The 20,147-nt window shown below is 40.8% G+C and overlaps 1 protein-coding gene and 1 long non-coding RNA gene across 9 annotated transcripts in view; both read right to left on the reverse strand.

Annotated features, from left to right (window-relative positions):
• Positions 1 to 20,147, reverse strand: part of RBFOX1 (RNA binding fox-1 homolog 1) — a 2,554,959-nt gene that overhangs the window by 630,870 nt on the left and 1,903,942 nt on the right. The window lies entirely within an intron of this gene.
• On the reverse strand, positions 5,867 to 7,321 carry LOC116833462 (uncharacterized). The gene is made up of 2 exons (XR_004375693.2): positions 7,159 to 7,321; positions 5,867 to 6,475 (listed from the first exon to the last, which is right to left on the reverse strand). It is a non-coding gene; the product is annotated as an uncharacterized LOC116833462 (long non-coding RNA).

Raw genomic sequence — 20,147 nt, forward strand, 5'->3', positions numbered from 1 at the left:
ACGCATAGAACACTAGATGAAAATAGTGCAAGTTATATTTTACTAGATACTGTAAAACAGTTCATACTATTTCACAATACTTGCATAATATAGCTATCATTTTCCTTCATTAAATGCTCTCCTGACAGTGCCAGTCCTCTTCCTTTAACCATCAAATGCTTATTTTTACTTACCATTATGCATAAAAAATGCTGAGTGGCTCAAGGAATTATACATTACACTGCCATCTGCTGTATTTTATGTAGAAATATTCATCTCCCTGACCAGCATGAGATTTTCTAACCCCAAATTTACATCTTACCACATTAGCCATATTTTCAAAAATTATCTCAGTGAGATCAGAAGAGAGAAAGTGTTTCAATAGAAACGTGCTATAGCAAAACAAAAATGTGATTAATAATACAGGGTGTGGGAGGTAATTTAAATTTGATCAATGTTGTCCCAAAAAAACCAAACCAAAACAAAACAAAGCCTGTCCCAAGGACTCAAAAGCTAAACCAAGTTCAATGCAACAGCAGAGGTGACACTGAAATACAGGGAATGGCATATACATTAACTGGGATACATTTCCATGAAGTAAAAGGATGACATAAAGAAGATGCAAAGATGGGCATTTACAAATATTCACCATTAATGGAACCTGGCATTAAATACATTACATTATACACTATGTGGACACAGATGCCTCAGTTATGGAAAATAAACACGGCACACGTATTTTGTACATGGCAGGAGACTGGAAGTTTATGTACAGCTGGAATATAATCAATGGACAAATTATTCATCAGACCCAGCAATTCCTTTGATATTCAAACAGGGTTTCAGGACTTTCAGATGTCCTGTTAAGAAAAGAATATGGCTGTACAGCCAATTACACATTATACCAAGAACACTCCCTCTCCATGTGGAAATCTGGACTCCCCTCCATGGTTTCCCTTTCATTTGTACATAGCAATGAGGTTTTGCCGCATGTGTAAATGCTGGAACTCCATACATGCCTTATCTGACGTGAGCCCAATGAGATGACTTGGTGCCAAGAACCTATGGATCTCTTGATGACTGCCAGGCCTCTGCTGGGAAAGAGTGTATATATGTGCACATCCCCACCAATTTCAGGGTAGAATTCTGCCTCAAGCAGGTAAAACTTCACGTTTATTTTGGCTCTGTGTGCCCCTTCAGCTGTACAAAGAAACTCATTTTCAAGATAAGTGGGGTTATATCATGACTATTAACTGTATTATTGCAGTGCCTACAGGCCAAGACCCCATTTATTCACACATTCCTGCTTCTGCTATAGGTCTGTAGTTTGGCTAAATATTTTATACTTGCTGATGCACTTCTGTGAATATGTTTTGCGCAAAAATGGTTCAAATCCCATGCACAGCATTTAATATATTCAGATACTTGTATCTTGCATCATTGGTGCACCTATTTCTATGGAAGAAAACTGGCACTTGACACAGAAACTCAGACTATGTCCAGTAACAGAACAATACAGGTGCTACAAACCTCCTAGTAATTTTGTAAATGCACATAGGGAATCCTCTCTTTTCCCATAAGAGTTAATCTAAGGATTCACAGGATCTAAGGATCCACATCAGCTGTCCCCTGCCAACTATGCAATCATTTTATAGTACAGAATACTCCAAACTAGCACACAGGTCCCCTACAGGAGAATCTTACCAGGGTTTATAATGGTAAATGTAAAAGAAATGTCTTGAAACGTGCATAAGTCACAATCTACTAAAGCTGTGATCTTTACCCATACTAAGTTGCTCATTAAATGCCAAATTACTTGGTTCCTGCAACTGGAATACTTTTAATTTTGCTCCACCTCTGGTTCAGTTGAGGTACAATCTTCTTTGCAAGATCATCCACTGAAACCAGATGAACAGTGAACCTTACAGATTTTTTTTGGGTGGGGGGCAGGTGTTTTGTTTTTCTCTTGCAACTCAAGATGGTCATTCAAATAGTTTCAATCATATTAAATTTACATACATTTAAGGTATTACAGATAGGACAAATTGCGTTACTCACGTTTACAACAACAGTATGTATTTTAATTAGGTTTTGAAATGTAATGAACTGGTGCTTTAAGATTGAAAACCGGAAAAAAAAATGTTTGCAACAAACCTAGAGGTCCTTTTGCAAGTTTGTATCAAAGAAAAAAAAAATACAAGTAACTTCCTAGAAGAACTTGCGTGGTAAAACCTTGAAATTAAATTCTGCAAATGTGCGATGGAACAATCCCAAGAGAAACCTTATCTGTATTTAATATTCAAATAAATACTCTTTTCCTGCATATAACAATAGCTATATCACATTTTATTTAATTTACTTGTATAACACAGTAAGTATCATAAGGAATAACCAAAAAGTAAAGTCACTGTTCTAACAAGAATAAATAGACACTACAGCAGACATAATGGGAAATGCTGTAATATAAAGGCAATACCAGGAAAAACAGGGGAGGAATAGCTCAGTGGTTTGAGCATTGGCCTGCTAAACCCGGGGTTGTGAATTCAATCCCTGAGGGGGCCACTTAGGGATCTGGGGCAAAAATCAGTACTTGGTCCTGCTAGTGAAGGCAGGAGGCTGGACTTAGATGACCTTTCAAGGTCCCTTCCAGTTCTAGGAGATAAGTATATCTCCATTAATTTATTTATTTAAAAGAACTAAAGTATGTTTTAACTTAGTTTTCAAACATTATCATAGGTTGACTGGCTTACTGCATGCATTACATATTACAATTTATTGCAGCAGTAATTATTTTCCTTTACCATAAAAAACACTATTACTAGAATACATTCCTACATATATGTTCCAGGGTGGTTTTTGGAAAAAGATGCGACTCCTTACTTAAAATCTCTAGCTGTTGAAATTGACACAGCTAACTGAATAAGGAAGGATTGCTCATATGAGGTTAAGGATTAAGCCAGTAATTATTCATGAGCATCAGATATACCCACCAGCCTTATAACCAAATCCATGCCTCAGTTACTTCTGAGCCCTTACTCCAAAAAAAATTCCATTCACTTCAAGGACTTCCATGGAGAAGTTTGGCTTAAATATGACTGAAGTACTACTCATTTCCAAAACAAAATCTTAGAAACTCAGATAAGAGAAACACAATGATGCAACTTTGCAAGACTAATTCTAGATGAATGACCAAGAGAAAAGCCCTGATACCTCCAAGCATAAGACATATTGAGACTATCATGTGATAATATCATACACACCGAGCACATGGCCACAAAAGCAGAGCATAATTCATAGCTTCCATCTTGATACTGAGAAACATAGGAACAGAGTTGAGACTTCCTATGCATGAAAACTACCACTGCCACCGGAGAAAGGAATCCAAGTGTGGAATTTGCAAAGATACAGGGATCAAGATGCGAAAGAACGACTGAAACAGATTCCTGATCGTCTTTGGTGCAATACTGGTGTAAATCTATTTGAATTGAATAGGAAAGATTACTACTTAGAGACCTACTATATTTGTAAATAACTGAAGAACTAATAAACAATTTTCCTCCCAAAACATATTGAGTAACAAGGCAATTGTAAATCGCTGTTTGCTCACCATGGGATTCCAGATAGGTTTAAGAGAAGATAATGTTCCACAATTCATGGTTTCTTCTTCTGTTTTGAGGACAAGATGTGACTATCTGATCAGACGGTTACTGGGTCTCAGAGACTGCACTTTTGTCAGTAACTGATGTAGGAGGAAGAAATGCACTCAAACACGCCATTTTCTTCTTACTCAAAATATAAGGGATTTTTGGTGATTAATAAAAATAAACTATTTATAATTATCTTAGGTGAAAGGAAAACAAGTACACTTTATTTTCAAAATGTCCAAAGAAAAATTAAACAATATATCTACTATTAGAGCTAGTAAATTATTTCTGGCAAATGTATCTAGCAAACTTCTGTAATTTTTTCTGCTTCTAGGATTATTCATGATCACATGAGGGAAAGGAGGACTTAACAAATTGTACAAATAGAACATTCTGCCTAATTAGGGGTGAAATTCACTATGTATAACAGAGACAGGGTTTCTTTTAATCAATCAGTCCCAGAGAGAGGAATGCTATAGGGTTTTTTTCTATGGCTATCTCTGCATTCATGGGATGCAACTGACCAGTGTTCTGCATTAGGATTCACATCATATCACTTTTATGCTAATCATATGATCAGGCAAGGAGACTGAGGGTATGGCTACACTTACATTTGTACAGCGCTGGGAGTTACAGCTGTGTAGGGAAAGCACTGCAGTGTGGCCACACTGACAGCTACCAGCGCTGCAATGTGGCCACATTTGCAGCGCTGTTGGGAGTGGTGCACTGTGGGCAGCTATCCCACAGAGCACCTCGTCCCATTTTGGTGCTGTGGGTTGTGGGAAGGGGACGGAAGGGTGCAGGTCATTCCGCTTCCTCTCCCAACGCTCCGTGGTGCATCACTACACATCCCAGCAGTTTGGCGCCATTGTGAGTCTGCAGCACGATTTCTGTTAGAAATGGAGCCCGAGCTACTGAGGACTTTGCTGATGAATGTCATCAACACATCGCATTTGGCAGTTGAGCTATTCCTTCAGCTCCAAAGTGACAGTGAGGAGTTTGACGATGATATCGATTCGCCTGACGCGCGTGACAATAAATTGCTTGTGGCAGTAACGGACATGCTCAGCACCTTGGAATGCCGTCTTTCGGCTCAGGAAACAAGCACTGAGTGGTGGGATCACATCGTCCTGCAAGTCTGGGATGATGAGCAGTGGCTGCAGAACTTTCGGATGAGAAAAGCCACTTTCATGGGACTGTGTGCTGAGCTCGCCCCCACCTGCGGCGCAAGGACACGAGATTGAGAGCTGCCCTGTCAGTGGAGAAGCGGGTGGCTATTGCATCTGGAAGCTGGCAACTCCAGACAGCTACCGATCGGTCGCGAACCAGTTTGGAGTGGGAAAGTCGACCGTTGGAATAGTGTTGATGCAAGTTTGCAGGGCCATTAATCGCATCCTGCTAAGAAGAACCGTGACTCTGGGGAACGTGCAGGACATTCGGATGGCTTTGCACAAATGGGTTTCCCTAACTGTGGAGGGGCGATAGATGGGACGCATATTCCTATTCTGGCACCACCCCACCTGGCATCCGAGTACATTAATCGGAAGGGGTATTTCTCTGTGGTTCTCCAAGCGCTTGTGGATCACCGTGGGCGTTTCATTGACATTTACACAGGATGGCCTGGAAAGGTGCATGATGCACGCATCTTTCGGAACAGTGGCCTGTTCAGGAAGCTGCAGGCCAGGGACTTTTTTCCCAGACCACAAGATCACAGTAGGGGACGTCGAAATGCCCATTGTGATCCTTGGAGACCCCGCTTACCCGTTAATGCCATGGCTCATGAAACCGTATACAGGGAAGCTTGACAGGAGCAAGGACCGGTTCAACTACAGGCTGAGCCGGTGCAGAATGACTGTGGAGTGTGCTTTTGGCCGTTTAAAGGGCACTGGAGATGTCTTTATGGGAAGCTAGACTTGGGGGAAAGCAGCATCCCTGCGGTTATATCCGCGTGCTGTACCCTCCATAATATTTGTGAAGGGAAGGGTGAAACATTCAGTGAGGAATGGACCTCCGAGGTTCAACACCTGGAGGCTGAATTTGCACAGCCAGAGAGCAGGGCTACTAGAGAGGCCCAGCACAGGGCTACAAGGATTAGGGATGCCTTAAGGGAGCAATTTGAGGCTGAAAGCCAACAGTAATGTTTGGTGCCTTGCACAGGAGTGAAGTGCAGTGGTTACAATGATTTGCAGTGCCTGTTTCCCTTGGGGTACAGTATGTTTCACTTTCTGCAATAATAAAAACTGTTTTAAAAGCCAAGAAATCATTTATTAAAAATACAGTACATAAAAGGGCAGGGGGGTAGGGTGCTGAACTGTACAGTCAGAGGTTTGAATATGTCCTGCCTGGAGTGCTGTGCAATGCCCTGCTGCACTTCAGGATTAATATGCTGCATGGTGATGGGGGTTGAGTGCATAGGGTAAGGGTCGTAGTTCTCAGGGCTGGTAGGTGAACGTACAGGTGTTGGGGGCAGCTGGTGGTGGTAAGAACCAGGATGCTGGAGAAGGGGGTTTTGAGCAAACAGTGGGGCACAAGGGAGAGAGCTTTGGGATGGGGGGGGGTTAGCACGGTAGTGATCTGCCTGCATGGCTACGAGTGACTGCATACAGTCCGTTTGGCGTGCCAGGAGGCTTATCAGCTGCTTTGTGCTTTTCTTGGTAGCCAATTCCTTTCTCCTGCTTTGTGTTTCCCTCCACTGATGCATTTTCTCTCTCCAGTCCTGCAGCCTCTTATTCTCTCTGGCATACTGATTCATAACTGCTTTCACCAAATCATTTCTTTGCTTTTCCTTGGTTTCCTCCTCAAGTTCTGTAGTCTTTCAGCAGGCTGTGATAGGGCTGGAGGATTCAAGGACACTTAAAAAAAAAACAGAAATAGAAACATTTATTACAGAGGCTGCATTGTTTATAATCACAGTGAAGGAGTTTGTAGACTATTTGCAGCATCATTTACACATAGCAAACATAGCACAGAGAGGCCACAGCAGCGAAGACATGATGAGTAATGGGGAATGAGTGATTAATGAATCCATGTTTCTGCCGTGACTCACCTGGGAAGGGGAGCTGCTTGAGTCAGGGCTCACTGGGGTTTCTGTGCATTGGGGAAAGCAGAGAGCAGCTGGGGGGGACCTGCACTGAACACTATCCCTACATTTTCCACAGGATTTTATCCTGGCAGATATATCGCTGCTGCAGGTTACCTGGGAAGAGCGGGAGGGTCTTCTACAGTAATGTGGATTCCGCCCTGGTCCCTATGCAGCTTGCCTGTGTGCAGCAATGGTCCCACCACCCCTCATGGCACAGTGGCACGGACGCGTTAGCCTGACTGGGACAAGGACCACGGTGGCTCTCCCTATAAACTTGCGCAAGTGAACTGCCCACGCTCTGGCTCAAACTTTTGAAGAGATTACAGAGGCCGATTACTGAGACGTGATAGACCACATCAATGGGCTATTCCACATCTAGGCATGCAGGCAGGCAGCCATAACCCCCACCTCCTCTCCCAAAATATTTCCATCCTTAAAATAAAAGCTGCTTACCGGGAACCCGCTCCTCTGCTTCTTCTTCATCAACAAGTTCCAGCTGCTGCGACTGGCTAGCTTCCTCCTGGCTTGAGAAGAGCTCCTGGCTGCATGCCTCCTGGGACTCCGGGGTGTCTCCCACCACTTCAGTAGCCTCACTCTCGGTTTCCTCTACACCCTCCCCCTCCCCCTCCTCTCCCTGCTCTGAAATGGTGGTCCTCGGATTGGCAGTGGGGTCACACCCAAGTATCGCATCCAGCTCCTTGTAAAAATGGCAGGTCATGGGGGCAGCACCTGAGCGGCAGTTTCCCTCACAGGCTTTGCAATAGGCACTCTGCAGCTCCTTTACTTTAACCTTGCATTGCAACGCGTCCCGTTCATGGCCCCTTTGCAGCATGGACTTTGATATCTGGACATAGGTATCATAATTTCTACAGCTGGAGCGCAGCTGTGACTACACAGCTTCCTCACCCCAAACACTGATGAGGTCCTGCAGCTCGGAAGTGTTACATGCTGGGGCTTGTTTGGGGTGTGGAGGCATGGTCAGTGATTGATTGATTGCACTCCACACCTGGCTGAGCAAACAGGAAGGGGATTTTTAAAATTCCTGGGGCATTTAAAGGGTGGGTCACCTGAGCCCAGGGCAGTGGAGTGCGAAACGATGAGCAGAGTGGCTGAAAAGGTATGCTGGAATACCTCCTAATACCCTGGAGGCCAATAACAGCGTTTTTGGTGGCTAATTGATGAGCAGGCTGCTCACCAGAGCTGGAATAGCTACACGCCAAGCGACAGATGTACAGCCAGCGCTGCAGCCAGGGAGTTGCAGTGCTGGCTGTGCTTTGCAAGTGTGGACACAGAGTGAGTTGCAGCGCTGTAACCCCATCACCAGCACTGCAACTCTCCAGTGTAGCCAAGCCCTCAGTAAGAAGAAATTGTGAGCGGATTTTAAAAAGCTGCAGTCCCAAAAGCATTTCAAGGTAAACTTTTTACAAAAATGTGATTTGAACCCAGATAATGATATTCAGCAAAACCATGGGTTGTTCAACCAGCCTGAATACTTGGCTCTTAGATCCAAGAATGATCATCTCACAAAGCTGATCCTGACCCAGTGGATAGAAGGTCTTTTTTGGCTTCCGCTTTATAACGGAAGAACGTTATACCTACAGAGGGCAAAATTCTGCTCTTCATAAAGCCAATGTAACTCTGGAGCAACTCTACTGAAATCAATAGAGTTACTTTAGATTTAGGCACACAGGAAAATACAGGAATTATTTGGGCAACCTGTTCTAGGAGATTGCTGCTTTTGTACTTAGGCCTTTGGTTCTGTGCACAGTCCCCAAGAGGTGGGGGCAGTTACTACAATAAGGTCAACACATAGCAGCAGTTTGCACTAATTTTCAAGAAGGTTTATTCTCTGTAGCAGAAGCAAGTGTGTAATACATTTATGGGAACTTTTACTCAACTACCTAATTATTGTCTGCATTATTAAAAAGAGGAGTTATGGATTATGAACTCATGGTAGATTATTTTTAATGTTCACAAAACAGAAAAATAATTGGTAAAATTGCTTTGTGAATCAAAGTCCATTGCACTGTAATACATGCCACACACTGAAATAGCATTAAGTCAACAGAACATTGTTGTGAGTGACAGCATGTCTTAAAGAATATTGGACAAAGTTTAACCTTATGGTAACTCCATTTATGACAATGAAGATACACCACAGCTACATTTGGTTCAGTGTGTCCAAGTGTTACTGTTAAAGATTTTTCCCCCACTTTGAACTTTAGAGTAAAAATGTGGCGGACCTGCATGGACCCTTTTAAGCTTAATTCCTAGCTTAGATTTGGTAACACTGCCACCAGCCAAAATATAGTGTTTGGCACACTTCCTGTTCCCCCAAAACCTTCCCTGGGGAACCCAGACCCAAACCCCTTGGGTCTTAAAACAAGGAGAAATTAACCATCCTCTCCTTTTCCCCCCGACTTTCCCCTCCCTGGTTGCTTTGGGAAGCTTCACACCGATCTAAACTCCTTGGATTTTAAAACAAGGAGGAATTAATCATCCCCCCTTTTTTTCCCCCCACCAATTTCTGGTGAGTTTAGACTTAATCCCTTGGATTCTAAAACAAGGAAAAATTAATTAGGTTCTTAAAAAAGAAAGCTTTTAATTAAAGAAAGAAAAAAGTAAAAATTATTTTTGTAAAATTAGATGGAAAATGCTTTACAGGGTATTCAGATTTATATAGACTAGAGGGACCTCCCCCCCAGCCTTAGATTCAAAGTTACAGCAAACAGAGGTAAAAATCCTTCCAGCAAAAGGAAAAACATTCACAAGTTGAAAGAAAACAAACATAAGACTAATCCGCCTTGCCTGGCTAATTTTGAAACATGAAAGACTGATTCAGAAAGATTTGGAGAGTCTGGTTATACATCTGGTCCCACTTTGTCCCAAGAGCTAACAACGAACAAAACAAACAACACTAACAAAGACTTCCCTCCACCAAGATTTGAAAGTATCTTGTCCCCCCATTGGTCCTCTGGTCAAGTGTCAGCCAGGTTCACTGAGCTTCTTAACCCTTTACAGGTAAAAGAGACATTAACCCTTAACCATCTGTTTATGATAGTTACTAACCAGAATATGGTGAAAAACTACAGCCCTATCAAGTTACAATATTTACATTTCATTTAGGGCTAGAATGAGCCTAACTCTGAGTGAGTAGTAATTGCTCTGCTCCACAGGTATCCCTGGGAAGGAATCATTATTTGGACAGCCAAAATTTCTCTGCTATTCTTCTCTTCTGCCAAAGGGAAATAAGTTTCTATAGTCCTTGAAAGAGTGCAGCTTACTTCTGTACTGTCCCTGGCCATCAAGTGAAGAGAACGAGGAGCAAGACCAAGGCTCCAATCACTCCACATTACAGCAAATACCCAGAAAACAGGGGCCTGTGCTCTTTACCATAGTAGCACTGAATAGCTGTGTAGACCAAGCAACAGAGTAGGGTGATGCCAAAATTACTCCCTTGCTAAATCAAGCAGGGCAAAGACACAATCCAGCTCTTAAAAAAAACAAAACAAACAAAAAAAAACCACAAACCCAAACCCCCAACACTAGCTGCTTTTACGTACTTTTAAAATGGATTACAAAGAATGTTCAAGTACAATTCGTAATACATTCTTAATGGTGGTACTACAATATGCCACAATGAAACAGCTGATATTTCCCAGATATTACTAAAGATTCTCTAAAGCAGGGGTCGGAAACCTATGGCACATGTGCCAAAGGTGGCACGCAAGCCAATTTTTGATGGCACGCGCTGCTCTGGGGCTCCGGCTGCTGTCCCATTGCCAGCTGGGGTCCTGGCCGCCAGCCCCCCTCAGCCCACTACTGGCCTGGGATTCTGCTCACCGAGGACAGCAGGAGGCTGAGTGAGGCTGGCAGCTGGGACCCCAACTGGCAAGGGGCCAGCAGCCAGAACCCCAGACCGGCAGCAGGCTGAGTGCTACTGGCACCCCAGACTGGCAGCGGACTGAGCCACTCAGCCCCCGCCAGCCCTGCTTAGCCTGCAATTGGCCAGCTCGGCCCACTGCAGGCTGAGTAAATGGAACCCCAGACCGGCAGCGGGCTGAGCGGGGTTGGTGGCTAGAACCTCAGACAAGGATCCCAGGCAAGGATCACACTAAATTGATAAGATCTGCATTTTAATTTTATTTCAAATGAAGCTTGTTAAATATTTTAAAAACTTATTTACTTTAAACACAACAATAGTTTATTTATATAATATAGACAGAGAGAGAGAGAGAGTCCTTCTACAAATGTTAAGGCACGGGAAACCTTAAATTACAGTGAATTTGGCACACCACTTCTGAAAGGTTGGCGACCCCTGCTCTAAAGAAACCTTGTTGCATAAAATAACTTTAGAGATGGTCACATACTAAGATTTTTAGGATATATTTTTCCTGTGCCACAAAGTTGCAGGTTTACATTGAGTAGGGTGAATACTCCTCAGTAATGTCAGGAGCATCTGGCACAGTTTAACATTTCTGTTTACCTTTTTAATGGGGAATAGCACTGGAACCCTTAATATCTCTTACCTAACCCTAAAAAAGTAAAATAAACTTTATATTCATTTTATGTTACCAGCTTCAATGAGGTTTCATCCAAACGCCAGCGTACATTATAATTAGTATTAAGTTAGCATCTAGGGCTTTAATCAGGATGGGCGCCCCATTCAGCTAGATACTATACAAGTTACAGAACAGAAGACAGACCCAGGCTATTCCAGGATCTTGGGCTTTATTCAGGGTTTCCTACTTGGTCCCTCAGCATTGTGATACCTCCCTGCAGTTCGCACTCTACTGGATAGGGAAGAGCCATGTAGATCACTGAAATAAATCCAAGATCTCCCTGGATCACGACCAGTAAGCAGCCTTAATGCTTTCATCTGATTGTGAATCCAGGCCTCATAGCTTTAGGTTGTGTTGTACTGTGTGATTGTGTTTTAACTTCAATTTCTATGGCATCTAAAAGGGTAGGGTAACCAAATTCTATCCAGTTTCAGATTCTGGTTCTGGAGAGTCTTCCTTGCATCACAGTATCATTACTATTCTTTTCTTTTGCCCAACAAAGAACAGCTCCGAAAGTTCTCTCACTAGCCTCTGAAATTCAAAATCTAGTCCCTCCTTCCCATCTCCTAGGTTGGGAACTTTGCTTATCCTTTTATTGACAATCTAAGCTTACAGAAATTTCTCAGTTGATTTTCTATGTAATTAATGTGTAAAGAATATCATAATCCAAGATGCAGAATTTTTATCCTATTCTGTATTTAGATGCTCATTTATCTCCTTGAATTCATCTGTAGCTTGTCACTAAAGGTTCTGAGGTATTCATTTCCACCACATTTTTGTTGGATAGGTTTATTTATTTATTTTTTTAAGCACAAATATGCTTGACTGTCAAACTTTCTTATATTCTTAGAGTTTATCCCATCAGGTCAGAGCTGAGGCTGATCACCTGTGCTTTAAATGGGCTTTTTCAATAGTTAAACAGAGAGCTACAGTTTCCAGGGCTGTCAATTCAAAACCTTTCAACACCACTAAATTCACTGCTCTTAAAAAACACCAAATCATCCTCCTGTCTGTCCCCTCCCCTAAAATAAACACCAGTAAAAATCCTTTGCTTTCCTCTGAAGTTTATTTAATCTAAACTGAGCGCAGTATTAGCTTCCAGGACATCATCAGACTCTACAGTATCAGGTCCATTGCGGCAGGCACTCTATATTTGAGTTAATGACCGCACCCCTTTCACACCACTTTCCACTACAAACAGACTGGCCAACAGATGCTACTGTTGTAGCTCAACGTACAGAAGAACCCAATAAGAAGTCAGCATTTTCCTGCACATATCTCCTGTGCCAAGAATAGGGATTATACAGAGATGATTCAGATACCACTGTGTAATGGCTGGCTAATACTGTCTTTTTAAGCAGTGATCAACAGAGCAATGGAATTTCTTTCCATCCAGGAGAGAGTATAAACTGCTTTTGCCAGGCTAAGCAGCACAGAGTTAACCTCCACACCCCAAGTCCTAGATTTTTGAACTCACATTGTCACAATTGCAGTGTGTTACACTGGTACTATGCCAGCCCTTTCAGAACACACTGCTGAACACTCAAACATTCATTCCCTCCAAAACTGAAAATTAACCAGCTCCTCAAGCTTTATGCACTTACTGATAGACCAATTCTCCCACTCTAAAATATGTTTAAAAAAGCTTTCAAATCATATTGTTAGATTTATTCCTCATATGTATCTTTTTAAAAAAATGTTAAAAACATGTAAAATAAAAAGATTCTATTAACCAATGAAGAATATATGTACGATTTCAAGCTTTTTCCCCCAGAGGTCAATGCACCAATGCCATTTCAACATCCTTGCAGAAAATGGCAAAATCTGCTATGATGCATATAATACAGTAGTACCCCTGAATCTAAATGATTCGCTCACTTGAAGATTTAAATTTAATCAAAACAAAAACATCCATATTATTCATACAAGGCTACCGTGTGCTATTTGCATGTGATCAAAACTAAGGGCTTGTCTTGACCTATCTCCGGCTCACCTGCAGGTTTTCCCTTAAACATGTTTCATGTTCACCCCCCAACCAACCTCTATTAGTATTAAAAGCATGGTAGCCACCACACTCTGAGCTAGAAGGAAGACCTCAAGGGAACTGCAGTGAAGATGTGCACTCACAAGTAATCTCCAATCTCTTCCCAGAAGCCCCTGACTGTCGATCTACCTCTGCTCAGCTCCTTCAACCCCTTTGCTGAGATTTTGGCTTGCAATTTCTGTTTCTCCAGCTTCATTCAACTGTTTTTTGATAGAGCAAAACAAGCCCTTGTGTCACATTGCAGTCACTTTGCCGTATGAACACACATGGATGTTGGTATGGCTTTGGGCTGCATTGAGCAAAACCCACAACTTTAAGTGTACAAAGAGAACAAAGCAGCATACCGAGTTGTGGCACTATTAATCTTGGGATATGCACTCAGTGTGTGTATGTGTTGGGGGGTAATTATACTCCCTCCTACTGTCCAGTGTGGCTGCATAGGAGCTTGTTGCACCTTAGTCTTGTGAATTTCAGAATTTAAACCATCTTATATTTCTTTCCAAAGTTAGCAAATGTTCAAGCTCTGAATTAGTCTATTAATTGAATATATAACACTTTAACATTATGTGATGTAAAAGCAATTCTTTTAGTCTAACTACCTAAAACACTAGGATCAATTTTTATATTTTAAGTAAAAATCTCATTTATCTCATTTACTGTGACAGATTAAGCAGCAATTAAAGAGTTCTCATCCTTTCTATCTCGCTGCGTGATGTTACTTGCACAGTTTTTAGAAAGGTATCTGCACAGTAATTGTTTTGTACTCACATTTTATAATGCCAACAAACAGTTGCAATTGTGATAGGCATTATATGAAAACTTTGGTAGACTAGGGAGAGGAATGTAGTAAATATATACAGAAACAAAGTGTAATATTTTATTACACTTCAGCACTAAAAGGTAACATCCATATAGCATGATTGGTTAATAAGACTATGTCAAAGTAAATGTGGGTATAAGTGAAGTAAAATATTTTAAGTTTTTAGCACAAAATTAAAGACAATGAGGAACAGGAAGAACATGCAGAACAACATGGCAATGAGGTTGTACAATATAACCTCCACAGTTACATTATATATCTGAATACATTCCTACACGCAGATAGATATATAGTGCCTGATATTCAATCAAGCCATCTAACAGTTCACACACTTTTTTTGTGAGAAAAGTATCTAATATCCAAATTAACTGGTGTGTAAGTCAGCAAGTACTAATGGAATACAGTGAAATCTGCCTTAAGTATCTAGTCAAAGGACACACAAAATTTGGTTGATTAATGGAGGTTGTATTCTAGTCCATGTGGAACAGAACTGCAGTTCCAATGTTTGGGGAGTCTTTGGAATAATCTTTTTAGACAGGAGGTCATTCAAAAAGAGTCTCCTACAGGTTTTTTGGTTCTCCCCCTCTCGTTTTCTTTTACTGTGGCAAAAAGCTGACAAAGGCTGCTGTCTGTGTGCGAGAGAGAGAAATCAGTCTAAAATGGGTTAAAACCAGTAAAGCATGTCAAAACTGAATAACTGCCTCATGGAGGTGCAAACAAGGCATTTTCTAGGCCATTGGGTCACTTTGCAAAAGAATATGGACCGTTAAGGACACTAATTCAAGTAGTTTCCTTGTGTATTGAACAATAACCTTCAAATTAAAGGCTCAGAGGTGCATGGGTTCGTGTGTGTGTGTGTGTGTGTGTGTGTGTGTGTGTGTGTGTGTGTGGACAAAGGATCTAACATTGTAAACACATTTGAATAACAAAGTTTTTTGTCTGTTGGGCCTTAGCTACCTATAAGAAATGCAAAATTTAAATTGTCCATGACAGTTTCCTTTGCAGAGCAGCACAATCCCCTGGGCCTTGATCAGCCCTTGCTTTGGTAAAACACATGGGAAGAGTCCCAGGCACAGAAACTGTTTGCAAGGAGACTCCAGCAAAGTTCTGCTGGGGTTTGCCTCCACAGGTATTGACACGGAGACCAAGATGAATCACACAGATCCGCTGTGCTTCTGCATTAACTCTAACTCCCAATGCAACTCCCAGGCCCCACTCACTCATCTTTGCAGCACCACTCCATTAGACCACGCTTTCAGCGACTCCTCTTGGTTATGGCTGACTAGAGTGTGACTCACACAACAGATAATACAACCCAGGCTGAATTGCATTTTCCAGGAAATTTCCAATGAGCTGAACACAGGGACAACGTATTTTTCCCAGAGCCCTACCTATTTCCCCTCCCACTACGCTCTTTGGAATCCAGAAGCAGTCTCACTGGGGTACATAGGAAAAGGGGGATAATGCTAAAGAGGCTGCTAACCACCTTTTCCACACAGGAGGTGAGAGGTCCAAGTGCAGCGTGCACTCTCCAAGAATATACCTGGTGCTGGTGGAATGACAGACTATCTGGGCCACAGTCCTTTGGAAACAGTGGCCATTACACTCAAATGCTGTTTTGGCTTCCTAAAGCTGAGACTACTGCGTAAGCAGTATTCTACTATATTTGTGTGTGTGTGTTGTGCATTCCAAGATTTGGGCCAAGATTGATTTTATTCCCTCATAATCTTTTATGGTTATTAGACTGCAATAACTTTTACTTAAGTTAGCTCTGGATTTAAATACGGCAAAATGGACGGGTGCCAAATCTACAGTATACCAAACCTTCGGATTATTTGTGATTTTTTTTTTTTTTACTGTTACATTTTGTAACAAGACACTGTGTGTTTAGTTTAGAAGCCTGCCCTTCCAAAAGGCCAAGGGAGGGTTTGCAACATTGAAAGCAGATACACACACTGCTGGTCTAGTTTCTGCTTGCACCTTAACAGCTGTTTTGTTTTTTATTTAGAGAGAACAGTGTTGCCACCATCGGTTTTTAAGAGGGGGAAAGAAGAGTTCTGTCCAAACAAGTTAAAAACAGAAAGGACTGAAGGGAAAAAAAAAAAGAAAAAAAAGCGAACTGTTGGAATGGAAACATGGTCAGCTTGAACAGAAAATAAAATTAGGAATGAAATGGTCAGCATTTTAAATGGCTTTACTATCATTGTCCAAGTAGCTATCTGTAAAAACATGAGCCTTCACCAACGAGGGAAGTTCATAGTCACTTTTTTGGAAATAGTTCTGAATCAATGATACAAAGGCTATATGCACAAGCTCTGATTCCCGCATCAAAGAACACTGAAATTAATATTTTTCATAACAGAGATGGTGGGTAGAAAATAAGATAACTGGACTACTTATTAAAACACAATTATTGACTATTGCATATATTCATACTACAGATATAAATGATTCCATCCTAGCAATGCACATAGGAGCATACTAAGTTTTCAAGTCCTATGTTTGAAGACATTGGTCTGCCTACAATTTGACAAAATCAAAATTTGACCAGCTCTGGATCAGTTGACAATGCTATACTATAGTATCCAGATTTAAAGTGTCATGTTGTCCGGATTATAAGTCAAAGCGGAGCTTGTTAACATAATTAAAAATGATTTTGACAAGTTCGCCTGCTCTCAACTTATTAACAAACCTTGTCTGCAATCAGTGCTCATCAGGACTTGGAGGCTTGTATGTCAGAGTATACTGTGGGAGATCATGGGGATGGGGAGGGAAGGCAAGCAAGAAAGAGGGAAAAATTGGCTTTTCACTTTTATATCTGCATCATCTTAATTGATCCCAGCACAGTCTCTCATTCAACTAGCTTATTGACAAATGAACTTGGAGGATCTTACTTTCACTAGTGGTTGTTTTCAACCGTGGCTCTCAATCTTTTCAGACTACAGTATCCCTTTCAGGAGTCTGATTTGTCTTGTGTACCCCCAAGTTTCAACTCACGTGAAAACTACTTGCTTACAAAATCAGACATTAAAATACAAAAAAGTGTCCAGCACACTATCACTGAAAAAATGCCTACTTTCTAATTTTTACCATATAATTATAAAATGAATCAACTGGAATATAAATATTGTACTTACATCTCAGTGTATAGTATGTAGAGCAGGATAAACAAGTCATTGTCTATATGAAATTTTAGTTTGTACTGACTTTACTTGTGCTTTTTATGTAGCCTACTGTAAAACTAGTCAAATATCTGTATGAGTTGTACCCTCTGAAAGACCTCTGTGTACATCTTGGTTGAGAACCACTGATTTACAATACTTTGGGGCATGAGAAAGAGCCTCTCCTTTTCTCTAGAGGAAAATGTTAACCCTTAACACTCAAGTACTTGAATTTCTATACACTTCATTCCAGGGTTATTAACACATCTGTACATTGTTACACATTTTAAAAATCAAGTCTCCCTAACACAGAGGTACTGCCTATAAATTGGTAAGGCAGATATTGTTCCACCTGCAGCACTAATGTTCACTGCTTACTGTGGGAATGTCACATTACTTGTTGCTGTTTAGGGAGAATCAGATGCTGAGCCCAGTATTGAAATTTTGCAGTCCCATTCTTCCACGTACTAAGTTTTAGCCATGTGTAAAGATCCTTTTTACATACATTCTGAAAAACCATTAAAGAAATACTGGGATTAGCTTCCTAGCAAATTATAAAAAAGCAACATGTAATGCAGGACAAGTTTTTTGGGGGGTACTTGAAGAATGGCACAACAACCACTAAGGGCAGTCATAGGCTATGATACTGCTTAGTTTTATATACGTGCTTAGTTTTATTCAATGGGATTACTTTGTAAAGTTAAGCATGTACTTACATTTTTGCAGCATGCGGTTACTGGATTGTTAACTTTTCACACAAGGGGAGGTATCTAATAGCTTAGTTTGGAAAGAAAATGTACAAGAAAGCATTATCGTACTCAGCTCATTGCTTTCTGTTGATGTCTTTAGGCTGTCTGTTATTACTTCAGTGTCTTGACAGGAAATGCCTGCACTGCAAGAACACTTGCCTTCATGTTGAGATGTTTTGACTTTATGCCTCAAATAAATACTATGATCTATTACAGAAAAAATAAGATCTGAACTCTTTCACTAGAAGTTCACATTATTCATAGCAGCTTGTTGGTCTATTGGGATTAGTCAAAACTTAAAAGGAAACCCAATATTTCTATTCTAATACTGCATGCACAGCTTTCAAGCAATTATTAAAAACAAAAGCACTGTGCTTTCCTTTACACAGGTTGGTTTGAAATTAATTGCCCCAGAAAGAACTAAAATCCACTAGGTCTTATTTACTGCTGAAACATAATTCATGAAAATTTTATTCAACTTAATAGAATTCCCAAGAGACAAAAGAAAGGAACAAAGACTTGGGGAAGGGGAAGGTTTGTTCCACAGCAATTATTTAACACTGTATAGTTTGAATTCTGTCTTTTTCCTTTATGAGAGGAAGGTGTACAGTTAAGATTTAATGCTTAATGCAATCACAAATCAAAATGTAAATTAATATTCTGGGCTGCCTATGAATCTCATTTAGATGAGTATTTAAAGTTGTCTCTACAGCTGTTTTATCATCAGGTTCACAATCAGGTTTCCATTCTAAAGCCTACATTCAGTTTATAACATATGGGTTTTTAAAAGTGAAACCTAGCTCAGGTCCTCTATTCCTATTTCCATTAAATAGAAAAAAAAAATAGGTACTACTGAATCAATTGACACAAAATTGTTTTTGTCATCATTTTTAGACTTTCTTGAGCCTATCAGCTAACAAAGATTTTTAAAGCTAAATTTGGTTATCTAAACTAATTGCTGCTTTTTTGACATATTAATAGATATTACAGTTAGATGTTTTATTTTCTTATCACTGAAAATGACTTTGATGGAAAGTTATAACTTCACTGTGTCATAAAGAAGGACCCGATAGATACGGTACATCACTGGAAGTGTCACACATGATGTCCAGTGACATAATGCTTCCACTGAAGTGAAATCCTTCAGAAAATGATAGGACTTCAGTGCAACTCTCATCAGTGGCAGTGCCATTTTCTTTGCCTTTGGGTCAGAAGGCTATAGCACCAAATATTTCTAAGCGAACCCAGATAAGAACTCACAAAAGCATGCTTAAAGAATAAAATGCAGATTCTCTTCTCAGCACAGAAATGCAAACCATGAGTAATTCAATGAATAAACTTAAAGAAATTCTTTTAGTGTAAAACTAGCCTAAATGAAGGAAGAATCATGCCATAAGATTGTTAAAAGAAATCAGTAAAACCAAGGACATTTCGATTTAACCTTAAATTAAATTAGGCTTGTGACACTGGCAGACCAGGTGCCAGTTCATGCCAAGGCCTCGGGCCTCACTGTATGCTGACAAATACATAGCTGGAAACCAGTCTGGCTCACCTGTAGGTTACTATAGTTAACAGATATACCTCTACCCTGACATACCGTGACCCGATATAACATGAATTCGAATGTAATGTGGCAAAGCAGTGCTCCGCAGGGACGGGGCTGCGCACTCCAGCGGATCAAAGCAAGTTCAATATAACACGGTTTCATCTATAATGCGGTAAGATTTTTTGGCTCCCGAAGACAGCAATATATTGGAGTAGAGGTGTATTAGCGTTATAAGAGTGTGTTCAGCATATAGACTTCATGGAATGCTTGTAGGATGCTGCATGTATTAATCTTACTTATAATACCTCTATCCCATGGTATAAAGTGATATTGAGTGTTTGCATTGTAAATCTCTAACTGTGTGACTCAAACAGGAGAAGCAGCATTATTTAAAGACCTCCCGTGTAGATTGGTCCAGGCTGAGGTTGATGGTGGGATGGAAGTTGTTGAAATCAAGGTGGAATTTTTCTAGAGTCTCCTTCCCATGGGTCCAGATGATGAAGATGTCATCAATGTAGCGTAGGTAGAGAAGGGGCGTGAGTGGACGAGAGCTGAGGAAG

Source organism: Chelonoidis abingdonii, chromosome 9 (assembly GCF_003597395.2).
Source record: "Chelonoidis abingdonii isolate Lonesome George chromosome 9, CheloAbing_2.0, whole genome shotgun sequence".
Classification (NCBI taxonomy): Eukaryota; Metazoa; Chordata; order Testudines; family Testudinidae; genus Chelonoidis; species Chelonoidis abingdonii.